Here is a 13,770-nt window from a genome sequence, read left to right on the forward strand (position 1 = left end):
AAGTTCATAAAGTTGCTTAGTCAGAACCATATATGAATCTGAGCCCAAGATGGTACCTGCGGCTTTAATATTAATCTCTCCAAGTTGTTCTTCTCAACTTTGGTTTTTCAAAGGTTTTTACCAAATGTTTCTCTTTTCTAACCCATTAGCTACCTTTTCAGATATTAATACATTCATTTTAAATTTGTCAGCCCAGCATGTTTCAGGCACTGGATAAGACAGTGGAGAATTAATACTTTCATAGAGCTTACAATCTAATGGAGAAGACAGACATTAAATATACAGCTGCAAAAATGTTAATATGCTATGCTGGGATAGCAAAAAAAGCTTCTTTGTCCTATAAAGAGACCTACTACCACTGACAATAGCTATTAATGCGAGGTGATGAATACATAGGGATTCATCCTACTCTCTTTTGTGTATGTTTAGAAATCTTAAAATAAAAGTTAAAAAATGAAGGAAGTGGGCCAGTGTCATGGTGTAGCAGCTTAAGCCACTGCCTGAAATGCCTGGCATACCATATGGGAACTCGTTCAAGTCCCAGCTGCTCTACTTCCTATCCAGCTCCCTGCTAATGTGCCTGAGAAAGCAGCAGACAGTGGTCCAAGTTCTTGGGCCCTGCACCCACATGGGAGACCTGGAAGAAGCTCCTGGCTCCTGCTTCAACTTGGCCAAGCCCAGGCCATTGCAGTCATTTGGGCAGTGAATCAGCAGATGGAAGACCTCTCTCTCTGTAACTCTGCCTTTCAAATAAATAAATAAGTCTTACCAAAACAAAACAAAACAAAACAAAAAAAGAAGGTAGTGAGAAGAGACCTAAAGGTAAGCTGTTCAGCCAAGCATGGCAAGAAAAGTGTTCTGTAGGCCAATGAAAGAGTAGATGCATTAGTGCTGGGAACTGATGTCCTCAATGTCCTAACTCCAAGGCACATATGTGTAGAAGAAACATAAAGAAATATAGCAAAGGCCAGAGGAAATGAACAACATAAAACATCCACAAAGATGTAATAATACAAAGACATTAATCTCCCTCCAAAGCAATCTTTAACTCAACACAATTCTCATTAAAATCCTCCGTATATTTTTTAACCTAACAAATATATTCTAAAATTAATCTGTGAAAACTGATACCAAAAAAATCAAGATGAACATTTTGAAAGCCCAACACAAGACTTTAAAGCAACAATAACATTAAACCCATATGATAATATCAACATAGAGTGATAGCAAATTAGATCAAAGCAATATTGGTATAGATAGCTAAATACATGTATAAGTAGAATTCTCACATCTGATAAAGGTAGACGTTGAAGTAAGTGGGTTAAAAAAAATTCAATAAATACAACCAGAACTAAGAATTACCTATTTCAGGAGAAAAATTTAATTTCATTTATAAAACTAAACATTTACTAAAATTATGAAAGATTAAATAGTTTAAATATTGAAAGATGAAAGACAAACAGCCAATAAACAGATAACAAAAAGAAGTCAAATAGTTTTGCAACTTAAATGACATTCTCTATTAATCTTTTAAGATTCTCATTATAGCTTTTTCTTTTTTCATCTGAATATGTGTCTGTCCATGTTTCCTGGAATTCATCAAATATTTGAATATTTCTATACTAAAAAAAAAAAAAAAAAAGAAAGAGGGGCCGATGTTGTGGAGCAGAGAATTAAGCCAACACCTGCAACACTAGTATCCCATATGGGTGTTGGTTCATGTCCTGGCTGCGCCACCTTCCATCCAGCTCCCCGTTAATTCTCCTGAGAAAGCAGAAGATGATCCAAATTCTTGGGCCTCTGTACCCATCTGGGAGACCCAGATGGAATTCCAGGCTCCTGGCTTTGGTCTGGCCCAGTCGTAGCCATTACAGATTTTGGGGACTGAACCAGCAGGTGAAGATCTCTCTCTTTCTTTCTCTCTCTCTGTCTCTGTCTCTCCCTCTATCTGTAACTCTGGCTTTCAAATAAATAAGTAAATTTAAAAATAATTTAGAAAAGAAAGGGGTCAGCGTCGTGGCTCACTTGGTTAATCCTCAGCCTGCAGTGTGGGCATCCCATATGGGCGTCGGTTCTAGTCTAGCTCTCTGCTGTGGCCTGGGAGGGCAGTGGAAGATGGCCCAAGTGCTTGGGCCCTGCACCCGCATGGGAGACCAGGAGAAACACCTGGCTCCTGGCTTCAGATCAGCGTAGTGCGCCAGCCGTGGTGGCCATTTGGGGGGTGAATCAACGGAAGGAAGACCTTTCTCTCTGTCTCTCTCACTGTCTAACTCTGCCTCATAAGAAATAATTAATTAAAAAAAAGAATAAATAGTACTTAAATGTCAGAATGCTTAAACATTTCAAAACTTTTATACATAAAAAATTCATAAAATGAAAAGGCAATAGGAGGGATAAATGTATTTGTAAAACACATAAAGTTAACATTCTTAATACATACAAATTCATTATAAGGCCATTGGAGGGTGAACCAACGGCAAAGGAAGACCTTTCTCTCTGTCTCTCTCTCTCTCACACTGTCCACTCTGCCTGTCAAAAAATAAAAAGCAAAACAAAAAACAAAAAACAAACAAAAAACAAAAACAAAAAAATTGTTAAGTCTCTAGTGGATAAGTTGCTAGAGGACTCTAAATACAACAAAGAAACTAAATGAAAGGAAGCAAACCCTGGTGTGGGGAACACCCACTGTGATAACCTGGGGAATTAGACACGCACATGCAACAACAGTGGGAAAAACCTGAAATAGCCTTGTCAGGGAGCAATACACATTAAGTAGCAAGAACCTTACAAAATGCTAAGGCCCTCTGAAGGAACTGTTACAATTCATAAAAATCTTCTGTTCTCACATTTGACAGCTATGTTACTAGACAAGCCACATACCATTTTAAGCAGCCGTTTCTTTATTGCAAAATATGAGTATTAGCCACTAGTTCACAGAGTTGTGATGTTTAATGCAGCATATATAAAAATGTCTTAGAACTGCACAGAAGAGTTGACCAAAGGTCCATGAATTCTAGGGGATTTCAGAAGTTTCTTTCTGATTGGAAATGTATAAATGTTTATAAAAAGATCTACAGCTTTCAGCATATCATCAAAGGTGTCCCTGATCCAAAAGAAAACTGAAAACCACTGCAGGAATAAAGGGAAATAAAAGGGGTATGTTCTTCCCAGGGTCCAGGTTATTGGGCACAATCTAGGCCAAAATTAGAAATTCACTATAAAAATTCAGATAGTATTTAAGATGCTACTAAACTTACCCTGCTTATTTCAAATCCTTCAGAGTAGTATTTGGTGATTTCTTAGGCAATTTTCATCCTTTGATGCACTTGTAAAGAAACCTGAATTTAGGAAAACAATATGATAATCAGTTGGATCAACTTTTATCAATCATGCAAAATTAATGCATAAAAATGGAAGGGGGTTTAATAAATGTAATATCTAAAGTATTATATTAAAATTATGCATAACTAATACATAAACTATACTGGGACATTTCTAACTATCGAAGAAAACTAAAAATTTATGTGTATATTTTTAATAAAATGGAATATGGAAAATTGTCACTTTCTGCAAAACAATTCTTAGAACTAAAAGTTTATTTTTAGAACCTCCATTTCTAGATGAGGCATACTTTTTCTTAAAAAAGAATTTAAGTGCTAAAAATGAGTCACAGTGACAAAAGTCTATCCAATAAAGCAAATGGCCACAGACTGGAGCCAGCACAGTGGCACAATAGGTTAACCATCCAACTGCGGTGCCAGCGTCCCATATGGGTGCCGGGTTCTAGTCCCGGTTGCTCCTCTTCCAGTCCAGCTCTCTGCTGTGGCCCGGGAAGGCAGTGGAGGATGGCCCAAGTGCTTGGGCCCTGTACCTGCATGGGAGACCAGGAGAGGCACCTGGCTTTGGATTGGCGCAGCATGCCGGCTATTGCAGCCATTTGGGGAGTGGACCAATGGAAGGAAGACCTTTCTCACTGTCTCTGTCTCTCATTGTCTGTAACTCTACCTGTCAAATAAATAAATAAATAAATAAAATCTTAAAAAAACAAAATGTTTGCAAATGGCCACAGACTAAAAGGAAATGATGAGTCCTTCTGTGGGTGTAGAGTAAATGTCCTTCCTCTATTTCTCCTCCTAAGTAGAGACTTTTAAAAGTTTGTTGAAAAAGGCCGGCGCCGTGGCTCACTAGGCTAATCCTCCGCCTTGCAGCGCCGGCACACCGGGTTCTAGTCCAGGTCAGGACACCGGATTCTGTCCCGGTTCCCTCTTCCAGGCCAGCTCTCTGCTGTGGCCAGGGAGTGCAGTGGAGGATGGCCCAAGTGCTTGGGCCCTGCACCCCATGGGAGACCAGGAGAAGCACCTGGCTCCTGCCATCGGATCAGCGTGGTGCGCCGGCCACAGCGGCCATTGGAGGGTGAACCAACGGCAAAGGAAGACCTTTCTCTCTGTCTCTCTCCCTCACTGTCCACTCTGCCTGTCAAAAAAAAAAAAAAGTTTGTTGAAAAAAGGATTTAAAAGACAAAAATAAAACTTTCTCGATATAAGCAATGACACCAGCCAGTTAGTTCATCCCTAAAGAACTGAAGGTCCTGGGAATACAAGCCATGTCAGTGCAAGGTTTTCTGCCTGGTTAACTTATGGAGAAAAAAGTACATTTTAAAGATTTTTGTAGTGAAGAACACTTGGAGAATTTGGCTACAAGGTGCCCTTCCTTCCACAGGTTGGTGTCAGAGGAGGCCTTAGCAATGAGTCAGGCCTTTCACCACTGCAGATAAGAGACCCATCCTCCTGCAGGGGACAGAGGGGAGGGATAATGAGATACACTGGCCCCTCAGGCCAGGGAGGAGTAAGTGGAAGCCAGAACTCCCATCACTGACAAGCACTAATGAAGAATATCAACTAAAGAGGCAAAGTGGGCAACTTGGACTTGGATTCCCACAGGGCAATAGTGAGGACAGACTTCTCTCCTTAAGATGCTGGAGCAGTACCAGTGGAAACTAGCTAAACGGGAACATTTACATAGGAGCCAGGGTCTCAGAACATAATAAATACCCAAAGTGTCAGTCAGGATACCAATTGAAAATCACTCTCCATACCAAGAACCAGGAATATCTCAAACTGAATGAAAAAGGACAATCCACAAATGCCAATACTAAGATGATGGAGATGTTACAATTATCTCAAAAGATCTGTAAATAACTATCACTAACATGACTCAAGGAAAAATTATATACATACTTTAGAACAAAAATAGTGGGTCAGTGTCGTGGCATAGCAGGTTAAGTCACCACCTGCAACACTGGCATCCCATATCAGAGTACTGGTTTGAGTCTCAGTTGCCCCACTTCCAGTCCAGCTCCCTGATAATGTGCCTGGGAAAGATGCTTAAGACAGTGGCTCAAGTACTTGAGCCCCTGCCACCTACATGGGAGACCCAGAAGGAGTTCCAGGCTCCTGGTTTCAGCCTGTTCCAGGCTTGGCTGATGCAGCCATTTGGGGAGTGAACCAGCGGATGGAAGATCTCTTTCTCTTTCTTACCTTCTCAGGCACTCTGCCTTTTAAATAAATATAATAAATGTATTTTAAAAATACAGAGTCTCAAAAAGGAAAATATATAAAAGATTTAGATAAAGCACAGAAAAAAAAAGAGATAAGAAAAAACAACACAATACGATAGCCAAAAAGACTCAATAGATGGATGTAACAAAAGAATGGAGAGCACAGAGGAAAGAATCATTGAACTGGAAGACAGAACAAAAGAAACTATCCCATTTGAATGGCACACAGAAAATAGACTGAAAAATAAATAAAGCCTTGGGATCTGTGTGACTACAACAAAAGATCTATCTTCCAAGTCATGGAGTCCCAGGAAGAAAAAAGAAATAGGCCAGGGCAGAAAAAGTACTCTAAGAAATAAAGGCTGGGGCCAGCGCTGTGGTGCAGCAGTAAAGCTACCACCTGCAGTGATGGCATCCCATACGTGTGCTGGTTTGAGTCCCAGCTGCTCCACTTCTGATCCAGCTCTCTGCATTGGCCTGGGAAAGCAGGAGAAGATGGCCCAAGCATTTGGGCCCCTGCACCCACATTGGAGACCTGGAAGAAGTTCCTGGCTTTGGATAGGCCCAGTGGTTATTTGGAGTGAACCAGAGGATGGAAGACCTTTCTTAGTGTGTCTCTCACTGTAACTCTATCTTTCAAATAAATAAATAAATAAAAATCTTTAAAAAAAGAAATAAAAGGCTAATAACTTCCAAAGTTCAGTAAAACACGTAATTTTACAGATTCAAGAAAGCTGAGTGAACCATAAAAAGGATAAGCCCAAAGCAATCCACACCAAGGCATGGCATAAACTTTGAAAACTATAGGCATTAAAAATATAATGAAATCAACAAGAGAGAAATGACATTTAAAGGGAAAATAATTCAAATGACAACATACTTCTCATCAGAAACAAGGAGGAAATTTTTAAAAAGTGTCACAATGCTTTTCACTGAAATCCACATCTGATCATCTGTCTGTTCCTACACCTGTCTTTTGCTCATATTTCTGACTCTTGGCATGCATGGAATCCAGGGATTGAATATCAGACACTGCTTCACAGAAACTGCAGAGGACATGAATGATCAGCAGATGATTCCTTTAGTTTCTGGCTGCCAGTGAAGCTAATCCAATCAGAGAAAAAGCCACTTTGAGGCTTGCTTTCAATCTCATTAAGACCCTTGTCCACTCTGGTTCCCCCTCAGTGCCAGGCCTTAGCTGCTTAGAAAACTGCTAAAAGCCCACGATGTTTACCAGAACCATGAGAATGCTGAAAACTGCTCAGCTTCTCAGCCTTCTAGCAGCTGTTTTCTGCTCAACTTTCCTGTCTACTGGCTTGTGTTACTACACTGACAGCTTTAGCAGAAACATGGTATGGATTTTGTTTATTACTGTGTCCTCTTCAGGATCTTGGACCCTTAAGCTCCAGACACCTCAGTAACTGTAACCTTGAACTCCAAGTCTCTCCACCTGTGTAAGATGTTAAAGTGCTTCTCAGTTTCTCTTTCTTGGCAACCATCATCTATTCAACTTTCCTACTTCTTGATGGTGTCATTTACAAAATAGCAAAAAGTCCTCTAGAGATGACTGATGTGACTTTTCCCATTGATAAACTTCAAAATTCAGAAGTTAAAAACTCTCATCATGGGGGCCAGCGCTGTGGTGCAGCTGGTTAACGCCCTGGCCTGAAGCACCAGCATCCCATATGAGTGCTGGTTCTAGTCCCGGCTGCTCCACTTCCAATCCAGCTCTCTGCTATGGCCTGGGAAAGCAGTAGAAGATGGCCCAAGTCCTTGGACCCCTGCACAAGCATGGGAGACCCAGAGGAAGCTCCTGGCTCCTGGCTTTGGATTGGCGCAGCTCTGGCCGTTGCAGCCATCTGGGGAGTGAACCACTGGATGGAAGACCTCTCTCTCTTTCTCTCTCTGCCTCTCCTCTCTCTGTGTAACTTTTTCAAATAAATAGATAAATCTAAAACAAAACAAAACAAAAAACAAAAACCAACCTCTCAGCATGTTAGTAACCAAATAGATTCCCCTATTTTGTTAAAAACTTATCAGAAACCTATGATAAACATTATTCTTAGTAATAAAATATATTCTTGTGTATGTTAAAAACAGGATGAGAAAATCACTTGAACTATTCAACATAGTACTAGAAACGCTAGCCAATGCAATAAATCAAGAAATACAAAACAAATTCTAGAAAAGACTACCAAAAAGTTATTTGCATACCATAAAATTCCTGTTTCTAAAAACTCAAACAGGGGCCAGCACTGCAGTACAGCAAGTTAAGCTACTGTCTGTGAGGCCTACATCCCATCCGAGTACCAGTTAAGAGTCCCAGTTGCTCCATTCTGATCCAACTCTCTGGTAGGAATACCCCTGGGAAAGCAGCAGTGATGATGGCCCCAGTACTTGGGCATCTGTCATCCACGTGGGAGACCCAAATGGAGTTCCAGTTTCCTGGCTTCAGCCTGGCTCAGCACTGGCTGTTGTGGCCATTTAGGGAGGGAACCAGAAGATGGAAGATCTGTGTGTCTCCCACGCTCTATCTGTACCCCAGCTTTTCAAATAAATAAACCTTAGAAATAAAAAATAACTCAAACAAAATTGTATGAAACGACTAATGGAATTATTATGAGTGCTCAGTGTGGTGTCAAGAAATAAAAGATGAATCTCTGTCCTTCCAGGTTATAGGAGAAAGTGAGGAAAACATTTAAGAATACAAACACAATCAGTTATTTAGTTGATGAATTATTTCATCTAGCATGAGGTTATAAATGGTATGGAAATGTAAAGCATCATAAAGAAAAATCAGAATTGGAAAGGTGTAGAATATAATTTTTTTAAAATGAGAATCACCCTATCACAGCAGAAAAACAAAAACCACCTAGGAATAATAAAGTTTGTAAGATATATGTAGGGTCTTCAAAAAGAAATGTCTCCACAAGAATAAAACTCCAAAACGAATGAGGAAATAATCAATACACATAATAGATATATTAATTTTCCCAAAATTAATATATAAACCCAAATAACATTCTAACAGAGTTTTTCATACCTATCATATTTCTAATATGGAAAAAAGGCATGTATATGCCTATAATATAAATAAAAAATGGTGTTGTGACAACTGGCAAGCTATTTGAATAGAAGTAAATGGGACTCTGATCACATATTATCAAAAATGGGAAAAAAGGTGAGGTAAATATTTAAATGTGCAAATTGAATCTCAAGTTAGGAGCAAACAGGTACAAGTGGAGGGAGGGAGAAACGGAAAGCTGTTTGAGTACAGTTTCAGTCTGCATGATAAAAAAGTTCTGGAGAGCCACTGTATAGTGATACGAACATACTTAACACTAATGAACTGCACACTTAGAAATGGTTAAGATGGTAAATTTTATGGTTTTCACCACAGTTTTTAAAAAGTGTAAGTGAATATTTTTATGTATCTGGGCAAAGAAATCTTTTTAAAATAAACTTACATACAAGTACATACAAGAAGGAAAGGACTGGTTAATTTGACCTTTTTTAAAAAATAAGTTCTATACAACAAAAGACAATATCATTGAAATAAACCATAACCTATGAGAAAATATTGACAGGACAGAAAAATGAATAATCAAAAAATATAAATAAATTCTACAAATGAATAAGAAAACTTTTCAACACTCAACAAGAAAAGAGACAAAGATATGAGTGTGTGTGAATAGGCAATTCTCACAACAAAAATACAAAGGAACCTAAAAAATAGGACAAATTAAGAAACTCACTAGTAATTAAAGAAACAAATATTAAAAACAGAAAATCTTTTCCATTAGTAAGATTCAAAAAAAAATGAAAGTATGTGAAATGATACTCAAGTACTAAATGGTAAAGGCTGCAACAGCAATTCTGGACAACCATCTGGTAATATCTTCCAAATTAAAAATGCAGCGGCTGGCACTGTGGCATAGAGGGTAAAGCCGCCGCCTGCAGTGCCAGCATCCCACATGGGCACTGGTTCGGGTCCTGGCTGTTCCACTTCTGATCCAGCTCTCTGCTATGGCCTGGGAAAGCAGTGTAAGATGGCCCAAGTCCTTGGGCCCCTGCACCCATGTGGGAGACCCGGAGGAAACTCCTGGCTCCTGGCTTGGGATCGGCGCAGCTCCAGCCATTGTGGCCAATTGGGGAGTGAATCAGCGGATGGAAGACCTCTCTCTCTGCCTCTCTGTGTAACTCTTTCAAGTAAGATAAATAAATCTTTTTAAAAAATGCATACCTCACCACATGCCTCTTTACAGATGATCATATACTTTCTATAATGTTGGCTTGACAAAAAGAAAAAAAGTAGGGCAACTGTTTGGAGCAATAGCTAAAGAGATGCTTGAGATTCCTGTTACCTCTTTCAGGATTGTCTAGTTCAAGTTCCATTCTCATTTCAGTTTCCATCTTTTTTTTTTTTTTTTTTTTTGACAGGCAGAGTGGACAGTGAGAGAGAGAGACAGAGAGAAAGGTCTTCCTTTGCCATTGGTTCACCCTCCAATGGCCGCCGCGGCTGGTGCGCTACGGACAGCGCACCGCGCTGATCCGATGGCAGGAGCAAGGTGCTTCTCCTGGTCTCCCATGGGGTGCAGGGCCCAAGCACTTGGGCCATCCTCCACTGCACTCCCTGGCCACAGCAGAGAGCTGGCCTGGAAGAGGGGCAACCGGGAAAGAATCCGGCGCCCCGAGCAGGACTAGAACCCGGTGTGCTGGCACAGCTAGGTGGAGGATTAGCCTATTGAGCCGCGGCGACGGCCCCAGTTTCCTTCTAATGTGCATCGTGGGAAGAAAGAGGTGATGGCTCTATACCTGGGTCCCAGCCTAGCTCAGCCCTGGCTGTTGGGGGCATTTAGGAAGTGAACCAGCAGATGAGAGATATCTTTCTCTTCAACCCATCCATCCACCTTTGCTTTCAATAATGAAAATAAATAAATTATTTTTTTAAAAAAGGAAAATAAATAAAACCTGAATCTCACTGAGCCTCTCTATACCTAATTAAAAATTTGTGGGAAATACAAAGAACAGAAACCATTGCAGGACAATGATGCACAGAGACAGCGATTGAATTCTATGAATTTATAAAACAGAATGAGAGACCTGGGGGAGAAGGTAGATTGGGGGGGGAGATGGTACAGAGATAAAATAAAAGAGACTTTATAAAAGAAAAAGACATTTCAATCATAGTGTAAACCTTAATTGGACCCCAAACAAAACAATAAAAACAAGGAACAAAAATGGTTTTTGACATTGAATCGATTGAAAATTTGAACACTGAATATTTATATTAAATAATTATTATGATTTTTTAGAGTGTTAAAGTGTTGTGATTATATTCTTTTTAAAAAGAGAGATCTTAACTTTTCCAGATACATATGTATTTACACAGATCAAATGATATGATAGCTAATATGAGAGGACAGAAACTGGGTAGGAGCATAGATAAAAACAAGATTAATCAAAGGTTGATGATTGTTGAGTTTTAGTAGGAGTTCATGATTCTGCTTCTGTCTACTACGGCATGTGTTTGAAAGTTTCCATGACAACACATGATGGAACAAAGGCATAAGCCTCAGCCATCTCTCTCATTGCCCAAAAGATAAACACTGGAATTTATTCTTTGCCCTTGAATCTCAATTGGGTCTCACACCCTATTAACTTAATACCCCATCCCCCACAGCCACCTGAAAGACCAGTTGCTGGAACACTTGAAAGAAAAATTCCAGGAATCCCCTCCCCCTGCTGTCCCATACCCTAACCCACATCCCTGGCCCTCCTAAAATATAAAAGGGCCCTACCCCTGGGGGCCAGGGCCTGCCGCGTGTTCCATCATGTGTATGATGGCAACTGGTCACCCACCTCTACAAATTTATTTCCTCTGAATACGTTTGGTCTGGCTGTAAATTTGTACGCTGCCTCCTCTCTATTCTGCATTTCTTATCCTAACAACACATGCTTAAAATGCATATACTGTATGACTCAGCAATTTTACTCATGTGCATTCGCGAGAAGGCATACATAGCTACTACTTTCTTCATTGTTTACAATTTTTTTTTATTTTATTTTATTTATTTTTTTTTTGACAGGCAGAGTGGACAGTGAGAGAGAGAGACAGAGAGAAAGGTCTTCCTTTGCCATTGGTTCACCCTCCAATGGCCGCCGCAGCCGGCGTGCTGCGGCCGGCGCACCGCGCTGATCTGATGGCAGGAGCCAGGAGCCAGGTGCTTTTCCTGGTCTCCCATGGGGTGCAGGGCCCAAGCACCTGGGCCATCCTCCACTGCACTCCCTGGCCACAGCAGAGGGCTGGCCTGGAAGAGGGGCAACCGGGACAGAATCCAGCGCCCCGACTGGGACTAGAACCGGGTGTGCCGGCGCCGCTAGGCAGAGGATTAGCCTACTGAGCCGCGGCGCCGGCCCATTGTTTACAATTTTTAAAAATGATTAAGTATCTTTAGTAACTATGGTACAATCACAGTACAACAGGCACTACAGAGGGGTAGGTATGCAGTGCAGCAGTTAAGATACCACTTGGGATGCCTGCATTCCATCTCAGAGTGCCTGGTTAGAGTCCTGGCTACCCTGCTTCCACTACAACTCCTGCTAATGTGTGCACTTGGGAGGTAGTAGATGATGTCTCAAGCACTTTGGACCCTGCCGTTCATGTGGGCAGCCTGGACTGAGTTCCAGGCTCCTGGTTTTGGCCTAGCCAACCCTGGCTATTGTGGGAACTTCAGGAGTGAACCAACAGATAGAATATCCCTGTTTCTCTCTCTCTCTTTATTTTTTTTTTTATTTTTATTTATTTATTTATTTATTTATTTATTTTGACAGGCAGAGTGGACAGTGAGAGAGAGAGACAGAGAGAAAGGTCTTCCTTTGCCATTGGTTCACCCTCCAATGGCCGCCGCGGCTGGCGCGCTGCAGCCGGCGCACCGCGCTGATCCGATGGCAGGAGCCAGGAGCCAGGTGCTTTTCCTGGTCTCCCAGGGGGTGCAGGGCCCAAGCACTCGGGCCATCCTCCACTGCACTCCCTGGCCACAGCAGAGGGCTGGCCTGGAAGAGGGGCAACCGGGACAGAATCCGGCGCCCTGACCGGGACTAGAACCCGGTGTGCCGGCGCCGCTAGGTGGAGGATTAGCCTAGTGAGCCGCGGCGCCGGCCTCTCTCTCTTTCCATACCCACTCTCCTGCCTTTCAAATGGAATGAAAATTTTTAAAAGTATGCATTACAGAGCCTGAAAAGTAACAGCAAAATATAGATCTATAAGTACTAACTCCAAGCATAGAGGAAAAAATCATATTATGAAACTTTATACATACAAAAACCTCACATTATATGTTTCTTAAAGGTATGTATGTACTTGTATTTATATATGTGTATGTATCTCAGAGTATATATGTATGAATATATTTGAATGAATATACACATAAATGGACTGAACATATCTGAAAAGATAGACATCAAATGTTTAACAGTGGTTACCCATAAAAAGAATGGGGAAGAATCAAGTCCATGGGAGGCACCAGCAGTGTGGCACAGTGAGTTAAGCCATTATTTGCAATATAGGCGTCTCATACCTGACTGCCGGTTCAGCTCCCGGCAACTCTACTTCAGATTCAGCTTCCTACTAATGTAAGTGAGAAAAGACCCCAAGATGGCCCGAGTACTTAAGTCACTGCCCACTATGGGGGAGACCAGGATGGAGTTCCTGGCTCCCGACTAAGGCCTGGCCCGATCTAGATTGTGTGGCCATCTGAGGAAGGAAACAGCAAACAGAAGATCTCTTTGTCTCTGCCTCTCTCTGTGTCACTTTGTCTTTAAAATAAATAAACTTTTGGCGCCATGGCTCGCTAGGCTAATCCTCCGCCTTGCGGCGCCGGAACACCAGGTTCTAGTCCCAGTCGTGGCACTGGATTCTGTCCCGGTTGTCCCTCTTCCAGGCCAGCTCTCTGCTGTGGCCAGGGAGTGCAGTGGAGGATGGCCCAAGTACTTGGGCCCTGCACCCCATGGGAGACCAGGAGAAGCACCTGGCTCCTGCCATCGGATCAGCGCGGTGCGCCGGCCGCAGCTCACTGGCCGCGGCGGCCATTGGAGGGTGAACCAACGGCAAAGGAAGACCTTTCTCTCTGTCTCTCTCACTGTCCACTCTGCCTGTCAAAATAAATAAATAAATAAATAAACTTTTAAAATTAAAAAAAAAAAAGACTATG

At 41.6% G+C, this 13,770-nt stretch overlaps 1 protein-coding gene across 10 annotated transcripts in view; it reads right to left on the reverse strand.

Annotated features, from left to right (window-relative positions):
* Positions 1-13,770, reverse strand: part of NCOA1 (nuclear receptor coactivator 1) — a 262,467-nt gene that overhangs the window by 157,557 nt on the left and 91,140 nt on the right. For 8 of the 10 annotated variants that reach the window (XR_011386747.1, XM_051843198.2, XM_051843199.2 and 5 more), the window contains one exon: positions 3,258-3,338. The exons of 1 other annotated variant lie outside the window; for it this stretch is intronic. The gene's annotated coding sequence lies outside the window, so the exon portion shown is untranslated. Of the gene's footprint in view, positions 1-2,440; positions 2,530-3,257; positions 3,339-13,770 lie in introns of all 10 variants that reach the window. One more of the 10 variants, XM_070069362.1, reaches the window with a different exon arrangement.

The sequence above is a fragment of the Oryctolagus cuniculus genome, chromosome 2 (assembly GCF_964237555.1).
Source record: "Oryctolagus cuniculus chromosome 2, mOryCun1.1, whole genome shotgun sequence".
Taxonomy (NCBI): Eukaryota; Metazoa; Chordata; class Mammalia; order Lagomorpha; family Leporidae; genus Oryctolagus; species Oryctolagus cuniculus.